Source organism: Dama dama, chromosome 14, assembly GCF_033118175.1.
Source record: "Dama dama isolate Ldn47 chromosome 14, ASM3311817v1, whole genome shotgun sequence".
NCBI lineage: Eukaryota > Metazoa > Chordata > Mammalia > Artiodactyla > Cervidae > Dama > Dama dama.
Genome location: NC_083694.1, coordinates 10,440,690 through 10,460,985, shown reverse-complemented (window position 1 = coordinate 10,460,985; position 20,296 = coordinate 10,440,690). Strand labels below are relative to the sequence as shown.

Genomic DNA, 20,296 nt, shown 5'->3' with positions numbered 1-20,296 from the left:
CGACATTCTACCCCCCTCCCCCCATCCCACACAACTAGGTCACCACAGAGCCCTGAACTGAGCTCCCTGGGCTATATACGGAAGCCTCCCACTAGCTGTCTATCTTACACATAGTAGTGTATATGTCAGTGCTACTCATGCTTGAACTACACTTTTGCTATGTTCTGGCCACTGTGCTCCCCACCACTTTCCAGAGTACAGTGATTCTTCCCAAACTTCAGGCCCTTAAACCCCGTTATTCCATGTTCTGGAAGGTTTTCACTGGGATCTCTGCATGCCCGGCTTGACCTTGACTTGGCAACCAAAGGACTCTATTTCTTATAAGAACCTTTATTGACTGCCTTTTCCAAAGGACCCTGTCTTGCTCCCAGTTACTCTTTATCACATCACCTTATTTCCTTTATAACACCAAGGTGGTGCAGTGGTAAAGAATTTGGCTGCCAATGCAGGAGACACAAGAGACGTGGGTTTGATCCCCGGGTTGGGATGATCTGCTGGAGAAGGAAATGGCACCCTACTCCAATATTCTTGTTTGGAGAATCCCATGCACAGAGGACCCTGGCTGGCTACAGTTCAGAGGGTCGCAGAGTTGGACACAACTGAGCACACATGCACTTATTACATTATATAATTCTACTGTTCCCTTATTGATTGATCGGTCAATTGTCTCCTCTCATTAGAAAGTGTTACTGAGCCTGTCTAGCCCGGAACCCAACAAGGGTTCTCCTGCCCATTGTTGCTGGGGCCAATGGACCAAGACCAAGTTTGTTTCAGGAGCAAAGGAAAGTTTTACTGTTTAATCAGATTGGGCTTACCAGGTGGCTCAATGGTAAAGAATCCACCTGCAATGAGGGAGAACCGGTTCGATCCCTGGGTTGGGAAGATCCCCTGGAGAAGGGCCTGGCAACCCACTTCAGTATTCTGGCCTGGAGAATTCCATGGACAGAGGAGCCTGGCAAGCTACAGTCCATGGGGTCACAGAGAGTTGGACACGTCTGGGTGACTAACACACACACACACACACACACACACACACACACACACACACATACACAGTGGAGAGGTGTGACCCCAGGCTCTAGAGGACATGTTGTCCAGGACAGGCACAGACAGGGCTGCCTTGAGGGGTCTTGTCAGTGGGAAGGGGGCGGGGCCCCTGTGGGCGGGGCCACCACGAGGCTCCGCATCTGCGATTGCCGGAAGCCAAGGTGTCTCTGGGCCATTTCACACCAGAAACTGTGGCCTGAAGGGCGTGGTGCCAGACTTCTGCACCAGGCCCCCTGTGAGCCAATGAAGCTTGACTAAGCGCAAAAGAAAAGAAAAAAGGTTAGACTTTATTTTATTATCCCAGTTCTATTTTTATTCCCTGGGAATTGTTAATGGACTTTGCTGGTGGTGATGAAAGTAATCCCAGGACAGAAATGTGTTTGGTTTACCCTGAACTCTCAGATTCTAGAACCTTTCTGTTGTTCAGTTGCTCAGTTGTGTCCAATTCTTTGTGACCGTGTGAACTGTAGCCTCTCCTTGGTATTCTTTGGAACTCTGCATTCGGATGGGAATACCTTCCCTTTTCTCCTTTGCTTTTTGCTTCTGTTCTTTTCACAGTGATTTGTAAGGCCCCCTCAGATAGCCATTTTGCTTTTTTTGCATTTCTTTCCTGTGGGGATGGTCTTGGTCCCTGTCTCCTGTACAATGTCACGAACCTCCAGCCATAGTTCATCAGGCACTCTGTCTATCAGATCTAGTCTCTTAAATCTATTTCTCACTTCCACTGTATAGTCATAAGGGATTTGATTTAGGTCATACCTGAATGGTCTAGTGGTTTTCCCTACTTTCTTCAATTTAAGTCTGAATTTGGCAAGTAAGCTCCCAGTCTTGTTTTTGCTGACTGTACAGAGCTTCTCCATCTTTGGCTGCAAAGGATATAATCAATCTGATTTTGGTGCTGACCATCTGGTAACATCCATGTGTAGAGTCTTCTCTTGTGTTGATGGAAGAGGGTGTTTGCTATGACCTGTGTTCTCTTGGAAGAACTCTATTAGCCTTTGCCCTATTTCATTCCATACTCCAAGGCCAAATTTTCCTGTTACTCTAGGTGTTTCTTGACTTCCTACTTTGGCATTCCAGTCCCCTGTAATGAAAAAGACATATTTTTTGGGTGTTAGTTCTAGAAGGTCTTATAGGTCTTCATAGAACCGTTCAACTTCAACTTCTTCAGCATTACTGGTTGGGGCATAGGCTTGGATTACCGTGATAGTGAATGGTTTGCCTTGGAAACGAACAGCGATCATTCTGTCATTTTTGAGATTGCATCCAAGTACTGCATTTCAGACTCTTGTGTTCACCATGATAGCTACTCCATTTCTTCTAAGGGATTCCTGCCCACAGTAGTAGATATAATGGTCATCTGAGTTAAATTCATCCATTCCAGTCCATTTTAGTTTGCTGATTCCTATAATGTTGACATTTACTCTTGCCATCTCCTGTTTGACCACTTCCAGTTTGTCTTGATTCATGGACCTAACATTCCAGGTTCCTATGCAATATTGCTCTTTAAAGCATTGGACCTTGCTTCTGTCACCAGTCACATCCACAACTGGGTATTATTTTTGCTTTGGCTCCATCCCTTCATTCTTTCTGGAGTTATTTCTCCACTGATCTCCGGTAGCATATTGGGCACCTACCAACCTGGGGAGTTCCTCTTTCAGTATCCTATCATTTTGCCTTTTCATACTGTTCATTGGGTTCTCAAGGCAAGAATACTGAAGTGGATTGCCATTCCCTTCTCCAGGGGACCACATTCTCTCAGGCCTCTCCACCATGACCCGTCCATCTTGGGTGGCCCCACATGACATGGCTTAGTTTCGTTGAGCTAGACAAGGCTGTGGTCCTGTGATCAGATTGGCTAGTTTTCTGTGATTGTGGTTTCAGTGTGTCTGCCCTCTGATGCCGTCTTGCAACACGTACCATCTTACTTGGGTTTTTCTTACCTTGGACGTGGGGTATCTCTTCATGGTTGCTCCAGCAAAGCGCAGCTGCTGCTCCTCACCTTGGACGAGGAGTATTTCCTCACAGCTACTCCTCCTGACCTTGAACGTGGAGTAGCTCCTCTTGGCCCTCCTGCACCCTCGCAGCCGCCACTCCTTGAACGTGAGGTTGCTCTTCTCGGCCGCCACCCCTGTCCTCAGGCATGGGGTAGCTCCTCTCAGCCACACTTCTGCACGGTCCTTCGCAGCTGCCGCGCTTCTGCCTTCCTCAGTGATCAATGCAAAGAAATAGAGGAAAACAACAGAATGGGAAAGACTAGAGATCTCTTCAAGAAAATTAGACACACCAAGGGAACATTTCATGCAAAGATGGGTTCGATAAAGGACAGAAATGGTATGGACCTAACAGAAGCAGAAGATATTAAGAAGAGGTGGCAAGAATACACAGAAGAACTTCACAAAAAAGATCTTCACGACCCAGATAATCACGATGGTGTGATCACTCAAACTCACCTAGAGCCAGACATCCTGGAATGTGAAGTCAGATGGGCCTGAGGAAGCATCACTATGAACAAAGCAAGTGGAGGTGATGCAGTTACAGTTGAGCTATTTCAAATCCTGAAAGATGATGCTGTGAAAGTGCTGCACTCAATATGCCAGCAAATTTGGAAAACTCAACAGTGGCCACAGGACTGGAAAAGGTCAGTTTTCATTCCAATCCCAAAGAAAGGCAATCCCAAAGAACATTCAAACTACTGCACAATTGCACTCATCTCACACACTAGTAAAGTAATGCTCAAAATTCTCCAAGCAAGGCTTCAGCAATAGGTGAACCATGAACTTCCAGATGTTCAAGCTGGTTTTAGAAAAGGCAGAGGAGCCAGAGATCAAATTGCCAACATCTGCTGGCTCATTGAAAAAGCAAGAGAGTTCCAGAAAAACATCTATTTCTGCTTTATTGACTATGCCAAAGCCTTTGACTGTGTGGATCACAATAAACTGTGGAAAATTCTTCAAGAGATGGGAAAACCAGACCACCTGACCTGCCTCTTGAGAAACCTGTATGCAGGTCAGGAAGCAACAGTTAGAATTGGACATGGAATAAGAGACTGGTTCCAAATAGGAAAAAGAGCACGTCAAGGCTGTATATTTGTCACCCTGCTTATTTAACCTATATGCAGAATACATCATGAGAAACGCTGGGCTGGAAGAAGCACAAGCTGGAATCAAGATTGCCTGGAGAAATATCAATAACCTCAGATATGCGGATGACACCACCCTTATGGCAGAAAGTGAAGAGGAACTAAAAAGCCTCTTGATGAAAGTGAAAGAGGAGAGTGAAAAGGTTGTCTTAGAGCTCAACATTCAGAAAACTAAGATCATGGCATCCGGCCCCATCACTTCATGGCAAATAGATGGGGAAACAGTGGAAACAGTGTCAGACTTTATTTTTGGAGGTCCAAAATCACTGCTGATGGTGATTGCAGTAATGAAATTAAAGGACGCTTACTCCTTGGAAGGGAAGTTATGACCAACCTAGATAGCATATTAAAAAGCAGACACATTACTTTGCCAACAAAGGTCCATCTAGTCAAGTCCATGGTTTTTCCAGTTGTCATAAATGGATGTGAGAATTGGACTGTGAAGAAAGCTGAGTGCCTAAGAATTGATACTTTTGAAGTGTGGTGTTGGCGAAGACTCTTGAGAGTCCCTTGGTCTGCAAGGAGATCCAACCAGTCCATCCTAAAGGAGATCAGTCCTGGGTGTTCATTGGAAGGACTGATGCTGAAGCTGAAACTCCAATACTTCGGCCACCTCATGCAATGAGTTGACTCACTGGAAAAGACCCTGATACTGGGAGGGATTGGGGGCAGGAAGAGAGGGGGATGACAGAGGATGAGATGGCTGGATGGCATCACCGACTCGAGGGACATGAGTTTGAGTAAACTCCGGGAGTTAGTGATGGACAGGGAGGCCTGGCGTGCTGCGATTCATGGGGTTGCAAAGAGTCGGACGTGACTGAGCGACTGAATTGAACTGAACTGAACTGTAGCCTGCCAGGCTTCTCTGTCCATGGGATTCTCCAGGCAAGAATACTGGAGGGGGTTGCCATGCTCTCCTCCAGGGGATCTTCCTGAACCAGGGCTTGAACCTGTATCTCCACGGTCTCCTGCATTGGCAGGCAGATTCTTTAGTACTAAGCCACCAGAGAAGCCCAGACTCTCAGACTCTGGCAACTACAAAACTTCATCATCATCTATTCAGTGAGTGACTCAGTGAATGGGGTGGATTTCGTATGTTTCTTTCAAATAAGAACCTGGTGCCCATGATGGGAAAATTGGGTGAAACCATCTGCAGATTTGCTTTCTTTGCCTTCATTTCTGACCGTGAATTGATTGTTCACTCGAGCCAGGAATTCATCCACCTCAACTGGTGTTGGAAGTTTTAGCTCTTCTACTTTGTATTAATAGTAGATTGAATGGTGACCCAGCACCCCCTCAAATTATATTCTTGTCCTGATACCTGGATCCTGTCAATGTCACCTTATTTGAAAAAGGATCTTTGTGGATGTGATGAGGTTAAGGCTCTTGTGATGAGATCATCTAAAGTTCAACCAACCAGGAGGTTCTATCCAATGATTCATATTCTTGTAGAGGCAGAAGGAAATTTGAGGAAGAGGCGAAGCTGTGTGAAGACAGAGGCAGACACTGGGGGGATGTAGCAACAAGCCAAAAAGATGCTTGATCCTCAGAAGCTGAAAGAGATGAGGATGGATCCTCTCCTAGAGCCCATGGGGAGAGTGGCTCTGCTGTCACCTGAATTCAGACTCTGCTCTCCAGAACAGTGGGAGAATACATTTCTGTTGTTTCAAATTACCCCAATAATAATAGGTTAGTATAAGTATATCCCCAATATTGCATAGGATATACTTATAATAAAAGAAAGTTACTTATTGTTTATCTGAAATTCTAGTCTAACCTGGCATTCTGAATTTTTATTTACTAACTCCAGTAATCTTACTCTAATTCCAAGAATATTGAAAGTGACAAACTGGCTGGGAATTATATACAGATTCTGCCAAGTAAGAACTGGCATCATTTTTTTTTTTTTTTTTTTTTAAGTCAACTAAGTAAGTAGAAGAAAAGAAAAATGGTGTCATGAGTGTTTTACATATGCTTCAAAATCCTGAAATTTTTCCCAGGAAGGAAACTCAACAAAATGCTGGGGAATATAAAAGATGTTTTTTCACATTTTAAATGTGATCTAAAACTATCTTAGATGTGGCTAATTTGTTTTTTGTGAGTCTAAAAGTAAAATTAAATTCCATCTGATCCTGACTTAATTTTTTAAGATCTCTGGTGAATTACGATTGAGTTGGGGACTGCTTCTTATTTCTACTGCCAACAGTTTATTAGATTCAGCTTGAAAATAGGTAAATTAAAACATAGGAATTAAAAAAAAATTAGACTGAAAACAGCTTTCGATAAAGCACATTAAAGGACATCTTCCCTGAGGGCCTGCAGGTGTTTCCAGCAATGAGCCAGAAATCACTACCCACCCATTTTTCCTTGCAACACCCCAGGAGCAATTAATACCACCCAAGAGGCAAAACTCTGATTTCTTCCACTTACATTGTGTGTTAACATTTATAACCACCTTCTTTTTCTTCCTCTTGTGAGTTTTTTAAGCAGAAATATCATGCAGGCTATTAAATAAGTAATTACACTTATTTCAGGATCAGTTGAAGAAGCAAATGGGGTGGGGGGTGTAGGTGGGGGGAGGATAGAGAACAAAAACAGAGCAACAAATCCCCAATGTCTGAACTTTAATGGAAGGCTCAGTGATGCACAAACCAGGCAAATAGAACCTTGTTGTTGTTGTTCAGTCGCTAAGTCACGTCTGACTTTTTGTGACCCCACGGACTGTAGCATATGAGGATTCCCTGTCCTTCACTATCTCCTGGAGTTTGCTGAAATTCACAGTGATTGCTCCCTTCTCCTGCCCTCAATCTTTCCTAGCATCAGGGTCTTTTCCAGTCAGTTGACCCTTTACATCAATTGGTCAAAGTACTGGAGCTTGAGCTTCAGCCTCAGTCATTCCAATGAGTCTTCAGGGTTGATTTCCTTTAGGATTGACTGGTTTGATCTCCTTGTGCTGTGCTTAATTGCTCAGTCTGTCCGACTCTTTGCGACCCCATGGACTGCAGCCCGCCAAGCTCCTCTGTCTATGGGGGATTCTCCAGGCAAGAATACTGGAGTGGGTTGCCATGCCCTCCTGCAGGGGATCTTCCCAACCCAGGTCTCCTGAATTGCAGGTAGATTCTTTACCATCTGAGCCACCAGGGAAGCCCAAGAACACTTGAGTGGGTAGCCTATCCGTTCTCCGGGGGGTCTTCCCGACCCAGGAAGGAAACTCGGTTCTCCTGCATTGCAGGTGGATTCTTTACCAGCTGAGTTACCAGGGAAGCCCTTTGATCTCTTTAGGCAGAGACTTGCCTCTCTTAGCTTTATTTCTGACTTGAGTGTACTGAATGCCTTGCAGTGGAATATTTCAACTCTATAGGAAGCAAAGAGCAAGAAAGGAGAGAAGTAGAGAGAAAACCCTGTGTGTGTGTGTGTGTGTGTGTGTGTGTGTGTGTGTTGGGGTGCACGTGGGGAGAGTGGGTGGGGATTGGGAATGCAGGTGAAGGAAGCAAGGACTTTCCAAAGAGGTTGCCGCAGGAGAGGAACCTAATTTGGGAATGATTTTTTCTACCAAAGGAGAGCAATCGGGGGTCATGGGCCATTGCCAAAGGAAGTTTCTGGAGGGTTTGATATTTATTCATGAACACATTTCTCAGTCATTTATTGACAGCTTGGTATGTGTCAGGAGCTATGTCAGATATGGGGCTTTTCCAAAGAAAATGTCTTAGTCCCTCACTATAGATAGTGGATTACAAAGAGAGAGGAAAAAAACATGTTTTTTTAAAAAAAGTACAGTTTTAATCCTCACAGTGACCTGATGATGTCCAGATTCTTATCCCCATTTTATGGGTGAGGGGTTGAAGATTTATCTAGGTTAGAGCAATGACTGAACCAAAGCACAAACTCTTGGTGGATATGTTTTCCATTTTGTCTTGCTGCCTGTGTTTTAGAAAATACATACATTAACTGAAGTGCTGTTCTGAAGTGTGTCCTATTTAAAAGTGTTAATTTAATAATTACATTTCTATTGTTTTGATTGAGAGAAGCCCAATTCCTTGATAAAAGCAAGAGTTGAAGTCTCTGATTTTAGGTTCTGCTCGATGCTGGAGCTTCAGAATCTAGTTGATATTCAAGGCCGGCTTTCACTGAAAATTCCCAAATTGAAATATAATTATCAGAGAATGCAGTGTTTTGCCTCAGCACACAAACCAAAAACAATACAGTTAGTACTCACTAGGATAAACTAGTCTTATCAGCGTAGTTTTTTATATCTGCCTTCTGTTATTAAGGGATGGTTCTTAGCAGCATCTTTCTCTTTTTTTACATATATCCCCCCCTTTTAAAATATTTCCTTCCCAATTAGGTCACCACAGAGCATTGAGTAGTTCCCTGTGCTATACTGTAGGCTCTCATTAGTTATTTATTTTATACATAATATCAATAATGTATGGGCTTCCTAGATAGCCCAGAGGGTAAAGAATCTGCCTGCAATGCAGGGGATGCTGAGATGTGGGTTCGATCCCCGGTCGGGACAATCCCCTGGAGAAGGAAATGGCAACCTGCTCCAGTATTCTTGCCTGGAAAACCCCACGGACAGAGGAGCCTGGCGGGCTATAGTCCAAAGGGTTGCAAACAGTCAGATACAACTGAGCATGCAAGCACGATGCATCAATTCCAATCTCCCAATTCTTATCAGCATCTTTTAGGTAGAATGAGTGGGTGGGTCAGGCTGCTGCTCTGAAATGAGCAACTTTAGAGCGGTCTGTAGACACTATGTCAGTCACTTAGTTGTGCCTGACTCTTTGCGACCCCCTGGACTGTAGCCCACCAGGTTTCACTGTCCGTGGGATTTTCCAGGTAAGGATACTAGAGTGGGTAGTCTTTCTCTTCTCCAGGGGATCTTCCCAACCCAGGGACTGAAACTGGATCTCCTGCATTGCAGGCAGATTCTTTACCATCTGAGCCACCAGGGAAGCCCAGTGCTTCCCTAGCTTTGATGTTCTTTCCGACCCCTGGGGATCTTGTGAAGCTCTAGTTCTCAGCTAGGGCCAACGTTCTGCATGTCTCAACCTAGATGCTCCCAGGTGACACAGGAATGCACAGACCATCCTTCTGGTTTAGAATCTGCCTTGATGCCATCATGACATATGACTCAACCAACTTGTTAGAAAATAATTATTGAGTGCCTGCCACGTACGGACACTGTGCCCAATACAGAAGACAAATTCACTGAAAAGTACAATCTCTGTGTATCCTAGATGTGCACTCCTGCATGTAGGCGTGATGGGGAAAGAGAAGGCGACATGATTCTTTTTATTCTTGTTTGCATCGTGTCACACATTGAAATGTGCACATTGATTCTTTTGTAATTTTGTATAAAACATTATTTCAAAGAATAGATTGTAGGGAAGGGAAACAAAGAACATGTAACAGGTTAAGGCAATATTAAGTGTTAGTATGAAAGCGTGGGTGGGGGAAATCTCACTGTGGGACTTTTAACTTTAAAACAAATGGTTAAAGGTTATTTGGGGGGTGTGGGGAAACATGATTACATTTAGTTTTAAAACTGTAGTTTGGGATTCAGACGGAAATGCAGGTGATAAGCCTGGAGGCAGGAAGAGCAGTTAGAAGGCTGTTGCGATAAACTGGGAAAGTTGAGATTGAAAGGAGGGGATGGGTTTGAGAAGAGCAGTTCGGCTAGTAATAGGCTGTATGTGGACAATAAAGGAGACAGAAAAGCTGAGTTTTCCCCAGTGGGCAGTTGAATGGATCTGGATCCTGTTTGTTGACTAGAGAATGCAGAGGAGGAGATCTTGGAGTTTGACTTGACAAAGGTGTCTCTAAGCAATGAGGTCCACTGAGTCTTTAGAGGTTAGGTTTTAGGACTTATGAGAAATGCCTGGGCTGGAAACACACACCTGGATGGAGACTAAAGCCATGACACTAGTTAAGCTTATTTAGGCAAAATATGGGCTTTGCTGGTGGCTCAGAAGGTGAAGAGTCCACCTGCAATGCAGGAAACCTAGTTCAATCACTTTGGCCACTGATGTGAAGAGCTGACTCATAGAAAAAGACCCTGATGCTAGAAAATACTGAGGGCAGGACGAGAGGAGGCAGCAGGGAATAAGATGGTTAGATAGCATCACTGAATCAGAGGACATGAGTTTGAACAAACTCCAGGAAATAGTGAAGGACAGGGAAGCCTGGCGTGCTGCGTTTCCTGGGGTCGCAATGAGTCAGACACGACTTAGCGACTGAACAACAAAGCTTTCCATGTATATGAAAAGCTAACCTTCATGTGCATTGTTTTCTAGGGACAATGATTCTGAGATTTCAGGAAATTCTCAAGGGTGCCTTTTACCCTGAAAAGTTTAAGGACCACTAGAGTAGGGTGTTTAGATCAGTGATAGATCAGTGATCAATGCAAAGAAATAGAGAAAACAATAGAATGGGAAAGACTAGAGATGTCTTCAAGAAAATTAGAGATACCAAGGGAACATCCCATGCAAAGATAGTCACAACAAAAGCCAGAAATGGTGTGGACCTAACAGGAGCAGAAGATATTATGAAGAGGTGACAAGAATACACAGAAGAAATATACAAAAAAGATCTTCATGACCCAGACAACCACGATAGTGTGATCACTCACCTAGAGCCAGACATCCTGGAATGTAAAGTCAAGTGGGCCTTAGGAAGCATCACTATGAACAAAGCTAGTGGAGGCAATGGAATTCCAGTTAAGCTGTTTAAAATCCTGAAAGATGATGCTGTTGAAAGTGTTGCACTCAATATGCCAGCAAATTTGGAAAACTCAGCAGTGGCCACAGGACTGGAAAAGGTCAGTTTTCATTCCAATCCCAAAGAAAGACAATGCCAAAGAATGCTCAAACTACCGCACAATTGCACTCATCTCACACGCTAGTAAAGTAATGCTCAAAATTCTCCAAGCCAGGCTTCAACAGTACATGAACCATGAACATTCAGATGTCCAAGCTGGTTTTAGAAAAGGCAGAGGAACCAGAGATCAAATTGCCAACATCCACTGGATCATCAAAAAAGCAAGAGAGTTCCAGGAAAACATCTACTTCGGTTTCATTGACTACACTGAAGTGTTGACTGTGTGGATCACAACAAACTGTGGAAAATTCTGAAAGAGATGGGAATACCAGACCACCTGACCTGCTTCCTGAGAAATCTGTATGCAGGCCAAGAAGCAACAATTAGAACTGGACATGGAACAACAGATTGGTTCCAAATCGGGAAAGGAGTAGGTCAAGGCTGTATATTGTCACCCTGCTTATTTAACTTATATGCAGAGCACATCATGTGAAATGCTGGGCTGAATGAAGCACAAACTGGAATCAAGATTGCCGGGAGAAATACAAGTAACCTCAGATATGCAGATGACACCATCCTTATGGCAGAAAGCACAGATGAACTAAAGAGTCTCTTGATGAAAGTGAAAGAGGAGAGTGAAAAAATTCGCTTAAAACTCAACATTCAGAAAACTAAGATCATGGCATCCGGTCCCATCACTTCAAGGCAAATAGACGGGGAAACAATGGAAACAGTGAGAGACTTTATTTTTGAGGGCTCCAAAATCACTGCAGATGGTGACTGCAGCCATGAAATTAAAAGACACTTGCTCCTTGGAAAAAAAGTTGTAACCCACCTAGACAGCTTATTAAAAAGCAGAGATATACTTTGTCAACAAAAGTCTGTCTAGTCAAAGCTATGGTTTTTCCAGTAGTCATGTATGGATTCAAGAGTTGAACTACAAAGAAAGCTCTGTGGTGTTGGAGAAGACTCTTGAGAGTCCCTAGGACTGCAAGGAGATCTAACCAGTCCATCCTAAAGGAAATCAGTCCTGAATTTTCACTGGAAGGACTGATGCTGAGGCTGAAACTCCAATGTTTTGGCCACCTGATGAGAAGAACTGACTGGAAAAAACCCTGATACTGGGAAAGATTGAAGGCAGGAGGAAAAGGGGATGACAGAGGAGGAGCTGGTTGGAAGGCATCACCGACTCGATGGATGTGAGTTTGAGCAAGTTCTGGGAGTTGGTGATGGACAGGGAGGCCTGGAGTGCTGCAGTCCATGGGGAAGCAAACAGCTGGACACGACTGAGTGACTGAACTGAACTGAGAGTAGGGTATGGGGCTTCCCCATTGGTGCTAGTGGTAAAGAACCTGCCTGCCAATGCAAGAGACACCAGAGACATGGGTTTGATCGCTGGGTGGGGAGGATTCCCTGGAGGAGGTCATGGCATCTTATTCCTGCATTCTTGCCTGGAAAACCCCATGGATAGAGGAGCCTGGAGGGCTACAGTTCATGGGGTCACAAAGAATCAGACACAACTGAAGCCACTTAGCATCCACACAGGGCAGAGTGTGAAAAGAGGCCAGGACACTGACAAAAAGGTAAGTATTGGGTTGGCCAAAAAAATTTCTTACAAAAAACCCAAACAAACTTTTTTGGTCAACACAATAAAAAAGACAATCAGAATTTCAAAATAGACCATTGGGAACTGGCAACATCAGGGAAGCCTCATCAGGTGTTGCCAGGCCCTGGAACTTCACCCACCTTTTATATTCTGCCTCATTCTCCCTAGGGAAGAAGATTGTGGGGACAGAAAAGCCTTGTGTCTGGAAGATGGGCCCACAGACACTGATGAGGTTTGGGGGTAGAAATAACAAATTAGGAGAAGATGAGTGAGCACTCAGTTGAGAGTCAGGCCTTGGGATTTTTGGAGAGACTATGCTTAAGTTTTTCTGAAGCCTAACAATTTCCAGCTACATCTCCAGTAAGCAAAATTAAATAAATAGAATCCCTTAATATAAAGAATTCTTATCCATAGAACATGTAATTGCTTTTTATTCATTAAGCTGTATGGAATAAGATGAAAGCAGAGTCCAGCATTGGCGTCACCTGGCAGAATTAAGATAAAGGATCAAATGTCTTTTGAAGTACAAATAAAATATTCACAAAGAAAGTGTATTCATGTTCTTTGCAAATACATCGTGTTTTGGAAGGTTTTCATAAAAACAATTCAAGCTTGATCCTGTGTCTTTTTTTTTGCTTTCAACACTTAACACCACCTGTACTTTAACTTTGTCCTCACAACTCAATTTGCTACTCATCTTTATAACTTTAGGGCAGAAACTCAGGGATTTTGTTAGAATGCTAAAAAATAGATGATACCACCAATTAGGAAAAAGAAGTATAGGTGTCTCTATCATCAGTAATTTTCTGACTAGAGTATTTACTCATTGGCCAAATATCTTGCTCAACTGTCTTTCTGTTGGTAACTGCATTAGTTTTCCAGGCTGCTGTAACAAATTATTTCTAAGCTGAGTGGTTTAAAGCAAGCAGTTACCTCATGGTTTCTGTGGGTCAGGAGTTTTGCAAGGGGCTTGGTCATCTGGAAGCTTCTCTGGTCTGCGGACCTGGCTCCAAGATCGCTGTTGGCAGTTCTTCATGTCAGCTTCTCTCCCACGTTACTCAAGGTTGTGTTGGGAGCATCCTCACAGCGTGGCACCTGGCTTCCTCCAGACTGAGTGACCCAGGAAAACTTGGTGTCTTTTATCATCTAGCTTGGAAGTCATGCTCTGCTATTTCAGCAACTTCCTGTTGGTTACAGCTGTCTGTGCTATGCAATGTGGGAGGTGATTCAAGGCTACACAAAGGTGCAAATACCAGGGCAGAGACAACAAGGGCCCAGGTGGAGGCTGGCTAGCACAGAAGTGAAAACTAATTTTTAAAAAGTAACTGTTCTCCTGGAGTACTGAGGTTATAAACTCCATTACAACCACCATCACCACCTCTACTACCACCAACCACGCTATTTTTTCCCCTCAGTTTTGAGAAATAATTGCGATGTATTGAGATACAGTTGATGTATTGTTGTTCAGTCTCTAAGTCTCTCTGACTCTTTGCCACCCTCTGGACGGGAGCATGCCAGGCTTCCCTGTCCTTCACTATCTCCTGGAGTTTGCTCAAGCTCATGTCCATTGAGCTAGTGATGCCATCCCACCATCTCACCCTCTGTCACCACCTTCCCTCCTCCAGTTGACATATAGCATTATATAATTTTAAGGTGTACAGCATAGTGCTTTGATATACGTATATATTGTGACATGATCACCACACTTAACGTTTAGTTAACATCTATCGCCCAAGCATGCCTCTTTAGAGGTATGTCAAAGGTCTGCACAATCACTAAGATCAAGATGCCATTGGGTCTCGGAATAAAGCTATTGTCAATGACATCACTTCAGCCATGAAGAGAAACAGGACCTATGAGTTTTCACTTCCATTTTTAACATAGCCTGCTGCTAAGTCGCTTCAGTCGTGTCTGACTCTGTGCAACCCCATAGACAGCAGCCCACCAGGCTCCCCCGTCCCTGGGATTCTCCAGGCAAGAACACTGGAGTGGGTTGCCATTTTCTTCTCCAATGCATGAAAGTGAAAAGTGAAAGTGAAGTCGCTCAGTCATGTCCGACTCTTCGTGACCCCACGGACTGCAGCCTACCAGGTTTCTCCATCTATGGGATTTTCCAGGCAAGGGTACTGGAGTGGGGTGCCATTACATAGCTAGTGACCTCTAAATTGGGAACCCTAGGTTTCATTGTAAGTCAGCTTTAATGGATGGTAGGACCAGGTAAAGTTGGGGTTCAGCAGAATAGTTAATGGATATATTTTCAGTAGATTGAACTTGGCAAGGGATTAGCAGCTTTTAGTCAAGAATTTCTCCCCCCAGGAGAATTAAGCCTTTGTTTCAAGGAGAGTAATTACTCCATCTCTTCCTAATCCATACAATCTATAAAAGGCTAGTCTACGAAAAGTACCAGGAGTTTTATAGCCCTTTAAAAAGACTTCTCTGTTTTCCTTCCTTTTTTGGGAAGGGAAATATGCAGTTTCTTATTCAAATGTGATTAAATTCCAAGTCAGTTTGTGCCATGTTGTGGACTTGGAATTAATGTAGGTTGTGACCTTAACAAGACGCCTTTTAAATGTTCCACTAGCAGTTAATGAAGATAGGAAGTACATAAGGGAAACTCAAGTTAGGGTGTGATACAGGTCAGGGTGAGACCCCATCTTATAGTGTCTCTCAAGCAGCTGCTTTCTGCAGCTTGGTTGAGTCACACGAAAGGGAGTCATTCCATTCTGTCAGTGTGAGTTCTGCCAAGAACTGTGGGTATGTGTGGTGATCTCTCTATGTGGTGGGTTCTATACTTCTGGATCCAGAGAAGGAAGTGTGTGAGGAGAGAAGATATTTTCTGGTGAGCATTGCTCGCCTCTGTGATACTGGAGATTAAGGAGTGCTCTTTAGAAATTTAGAAAGAAATCTTAGTTATGGTCTTATTGCAGCTTTTTTGTTCTGTCAAACATGTAAGTGCTAGTTATATTTTAGAATGGTTTGATTTTACTACCTGAGAAATTAATCAAGAAGAGGGGGAATTTTAAAATGGGCTGCCTAGTGTGTGGGGCAGGGTTTAGCAAGTGTAACTAAATCACTACCACTCCAGTGATGCTGGTTGTATTTATTCCTGAAAGTAGAGATGCAATTAAATTCACTTTAACTTCAAATTGTGACATAGAAATTCATACTTGTTTTTATCCCTTTGTTGATAAAATAATGCAGATGTGCCTCTTAGATTCTTATGGGAACCCAACTCCTTCTTTGATGAATTTATTTCCCATTTTGTGGGTAGGATATTTGTATAATTCTCAGAAAAATGTTACCTTGGTGATCCTTAGAACACATTAATAAAGTGAAAAAGTGGCAAGTGGGAGCTCTCCCATCTGTGCCTACAAGTAATTTAATCAAGGTCACACACATACAACGGGCAGGCAACTGTATGAGTTGAATGAATATTAGTTGATTATTTGTTGAAAGAATGGATAAGATTGTCGCTTTAAGAAGACTGTTGTTTAAAAATGCAGATATGTACAAAAATACTTTGAAGTGCTGAAGAGAATTATAAAACCTTCTGCTAATTTTCCATAAGAAATAATTTTTTTTCTCAGTTGGAGAAATCTGGGGATGATTCCGATAGCTTGGGCAGGCTGACCGGTTCTCCAGAATGCTCAATCAACTGGCCATAGACTTGTCATTGCCTGTTGTTTAGTGAGGCTGATACATCCTGGCCCTTCAACCCAGGGTATTTTCCAGGACTGGAGAAGGCCAGTTAGGTGAAAGAGGTCTGTAGGGAGCTGGTGACAACATCACTGAGATGGTTGAAATCCACAGTTGTTGGGAGGCAAGTGCTCTTAGAAGAGTGTGGCAGGTGGGAAACGAAAGGACACAAATTCACAAGCTCCTCAGTCTCTCTGCAGCTCCTCATCTATCAAAGGGGTCTGACGAAGGCGATCTATGTGAAAGCGCCTGGCATGATGTTGTTGCTTAATGATGGAGTAGTGTGTACCTAAATCAATAACAGGCTCTCAATCAATACTGCGTGAATGTGAATCTGGAAGGGGGTAATAGAGTGGAATAATAAAGAAGGACCAAAGGAACAAATACCATTCCACTGGGCTCGTAGATGGGAGCTTTAGCTGGAGGGGTCAACCTGAAGATTGTGGTCATTTTAGACTTTGCTCACTTACATGTTAGGACTTCTTTTGAGCCAACTCGTCCTGTTTCACTAATGGTTCTCATTCTCTCTGTAATTCTTACTGTACATAAATCCAGTGCCTGGACATGCCACACAGTCATGGTGGGACTGTGACATGTCTGCTTGCCTTATTTGAACTGTCTGCTTACAGGGAGTATTGTATGTTTCCCTAAATCTGTTCATGCCTGTTGCACTTGAAATTATGTAATTTATTTAAATATTACATAAATGGATGAATGTAAGTGCAAAAACAAAAGCATATTTTTTTCTATGAAAATTTAAGTTGAGTGATGTGTGGAGATGCAAGAACACTTAATTGCAAAAGAGATTGCTTTCCAAGTAGATGCGGCTGAGAGAAGCATAGAGAACTGGGGAAAAAAAAAAATCTAAAGTTTCTGCTCTTGGGTTTTTGTTGTTCTATTTTGCCTGGTGCAGTATCCTGGTGAGGATAAAACCATGGACTCTGGAGACAAGCCTGCCTGAGGCGAAAGCTGCTTCCCCCACTAGGCAGCTGGGTGGCCGCAGGCCTGCTTCCTCGTCTGTAAAGCAGGGATGTAAAGGAGCCCCCACCTCATTGGGTTGTTACGTGGTGCAATGACACTGACTGCCCAGAGTGAGGCCAGACCTCACAGGTTAATGGCAGAGTCCTCTCACTTCAGACACCAGCCACAAGCTTGGGGTCCCCAGGGCGGCCTCACTTCTGAGCAGCTGACTGAAAATGGAGAGTTTTTCACTCTCAAGTTTGATAATTCACTGGAATGACTCACAGAATTCAGGAGAGTGCTATCCTTATGACTGTGGGTTTATAACATCACAGCGAGAGGACACCCATTAGAACCAGCTGAAGGCAGAGGTACATGGTGAGGTCTAGGGGGAGCCCAAATACAAAACTCCCTCTCGTCCTGTCCACAGGGAGACAGACCCCGTCCTAGACAGGAATCCTTCCCTGGACACGGTTCTTGTGAGGCGGGAAAGGGTCTTGTGGTCAAGTGCGCTTGGGAAATACTGGGGTATTTTTAACAGTTTTTTAAAAAGTTAAAATGTCTTATAAATATTCAAGACTAAGGAATAAACAGCATGCATCATTTCCCAGATGTATTTGCCCATGCAATTCTTCCTCAGTGGAATGCCCATTAATGTCCTCAAAGAATACCAAAAAAGGGCAAAATAAATAAATAAATAAAATCTCCCCAAACAAAGAAATTTAAAAATCTTTCCAAACCCCAAACCCTGTTTCCAAGTAGCTCCTAATCAAAGACAAAGTACACTTGACATTCTGACACAGAAAGAATTTGACTTGTGTTTTCCAAGTTGTTCTTGATACTTTGTCTATTTTATTTCCTAGTTAACAGTTTTTGAAAGACTCATGTACAATAGATATAGTATGAAAAAATTTTTAAAAAGCCAAAAAGTATCAGTAGGACAAGTGTCTAATGCTGGATGAGGAAGCAGAAATTTAAAAAATAGACACAGAGCTTTATTTTTGCACAGAATATGCCAGTAGATGTTCACAGTATGAGTGTGCATTAAGAAGTTAAATTATGTCAAGGCCTTTGTATAAGATGAAATTATTTGCAGAGCAGAAGTAGAGATACAGATGCAGAGGAAAAAACTTAATGAATATCAAAGAGGAAGCGTGGATTGGGATGAATTGGGAAATTAGTATTGACATGTATACACTACTATGTGTAAAATAGATAGCTAATGAGAACCTAATGTATAGCACAGGGAACTCTCCTCAGTGCTCTGTGATAACCCAAATGGGAAGGAAATCTGAAAAAGAGGGAATATATGTATACACACGGCTGATTCACTTTGCTGCTCAGTAGCTACGAACATCCTGGAGAAGGAAATGGCAACCCACTCCAGTGTTCTTGCCTGAAGAATCCCATGGACAGAGGAGCCTGGTGGGTTGTAGTCTATGGGGTTGCAAAGAGTCAGACACGACTAAGCAACCCCCCCCCCCCCCACACACACACTAACATGGCATTGTAAAACAATTATACTCCAATAAAAATTAATTTAAAAAAACACATTTTGGAGAGGTATCTGTAACAAAATGATTTAAAAATCCTTTAAAATCTCTGTCTTGCTGGTGAACTGAAGTTACCTGGAAAATTAATGAATACTAAGCATCTCATTCCCTGACAGTGCCAGGTTATGGAAGAGAGACGGAAGTGTGATGTAGGGGAAAAAACACTGTGATCAGGAAACTGGGGCCTCTTACCGACTTTGTTACATTGGATACAGCTCATCCGCATCTCAGAATCTCCTTTTTCTCAGGTGTGAGATAGAGATGACAAGGTCTGTTTCGCGGGATTGTTGTGCAAATGAGATAAAGCACATGAAATCATCCAGCACTCAGAAAACAGAAGGCTATAATAAAGGTTCTTTAAAAACTACTTACTACTGTTTCTAGAAGTCTAAGAAGTCCCTGAATCACTTTACTTTCCTAGGACTTTATCTGCTGATGATCCAGTCGATTTTGAGTTTTTGGTTAACAGGACCAGATGCTTAAAGGTGGTGGTAGGATGAGGTCTGAGAAAAGTAAAATGGATTTAAAAGAGCATTTTCATGAATGGTGAATGTGGAGGCTAGATGGTACATATGTGAATAACATAAGGAATTCCTTTAAGAATCAGAGTGGAGAGGACTTCCCTGGAGAGTCAATGGTTAAAACTCCATTCTCCCAGTGGAGGATGCTAGGTGCACAGATTTCGTATCTGGTTTGGGAACTGAGCTCCCATATGCCATGTAAGCAGTAAAAAAAAAAAAAAAAAAAAAAAAAGTGAATCTGGTGGAGAAGAATAAAGGGAGATATAGCAGAAGGCTGAAGGATATTACGTGGGGAACTTTTTAATTTTCAGAGTGAGAGATGATGACATCCTCACCTTTCTTGAAGGTCAGTAAGAATAAAGAAGACAGTGGAAGGGGTATAGATGTAACAATCAGATCTGTCTCAAGGTTTACTCACTCATTTACTGTATGATCTTGGGCATGAACTTCAGCCTCTTCTTGTAACATGGAGGTGCTCACACCAGCCTTGTTTTCCCCGTGACATTGAGGTGAAGATCACTTGAAATAAAGCCTGTAAGATCACCTTGAAAATGATAGAGTACGTCTCATACAAAATGAGAATACAACAATCTTTTTGGAAGATGGTCTTTCAGTGTTCAAACTGCTTACCTTTATGGCTGGTGCTATGAAAACGTTCTTTGCCCGTTTGTGGAGGGTGAACCTGATTCTTGGAGAAGCGTTTATTGAACTGAACTGAATTGATACGGCACTAAGATGGCAAATGCACTTTCAGATTACAAGGCAAATCACTCCTCCCCATTTATAAGCTAAGAGCCTTTCTCTGCTCTCTTTGGACATTCTACTTTGGCTCTTGTTTTCATTACTTACCAACTGCTGTGAGGCCTGTCAGTTCTGTGCCCTTCAGCTCACACAGCTCAACCATATCTCTTAGCAATTTTCCGACTGAAAAAATTGCTTGCTCTTTGTTTTC

The 20,296-nt window shown here is 43.0% G+C and overlaps 1 long non-coding RNA gene across 1 annotated transcript in view; it reads left to right on the top strand.

Annotated features, from left to right (window-relative positions):
* The window catches only part of LOC133069569 (uncharacterized), an 88,392-nt gene that overhangs the window by 26,502 nt on the left and 41,594 nt on the right, over positions 1 to 20,296 (top strand). The gene's annotated exons all lie outside the window — the stretch shown is intronic.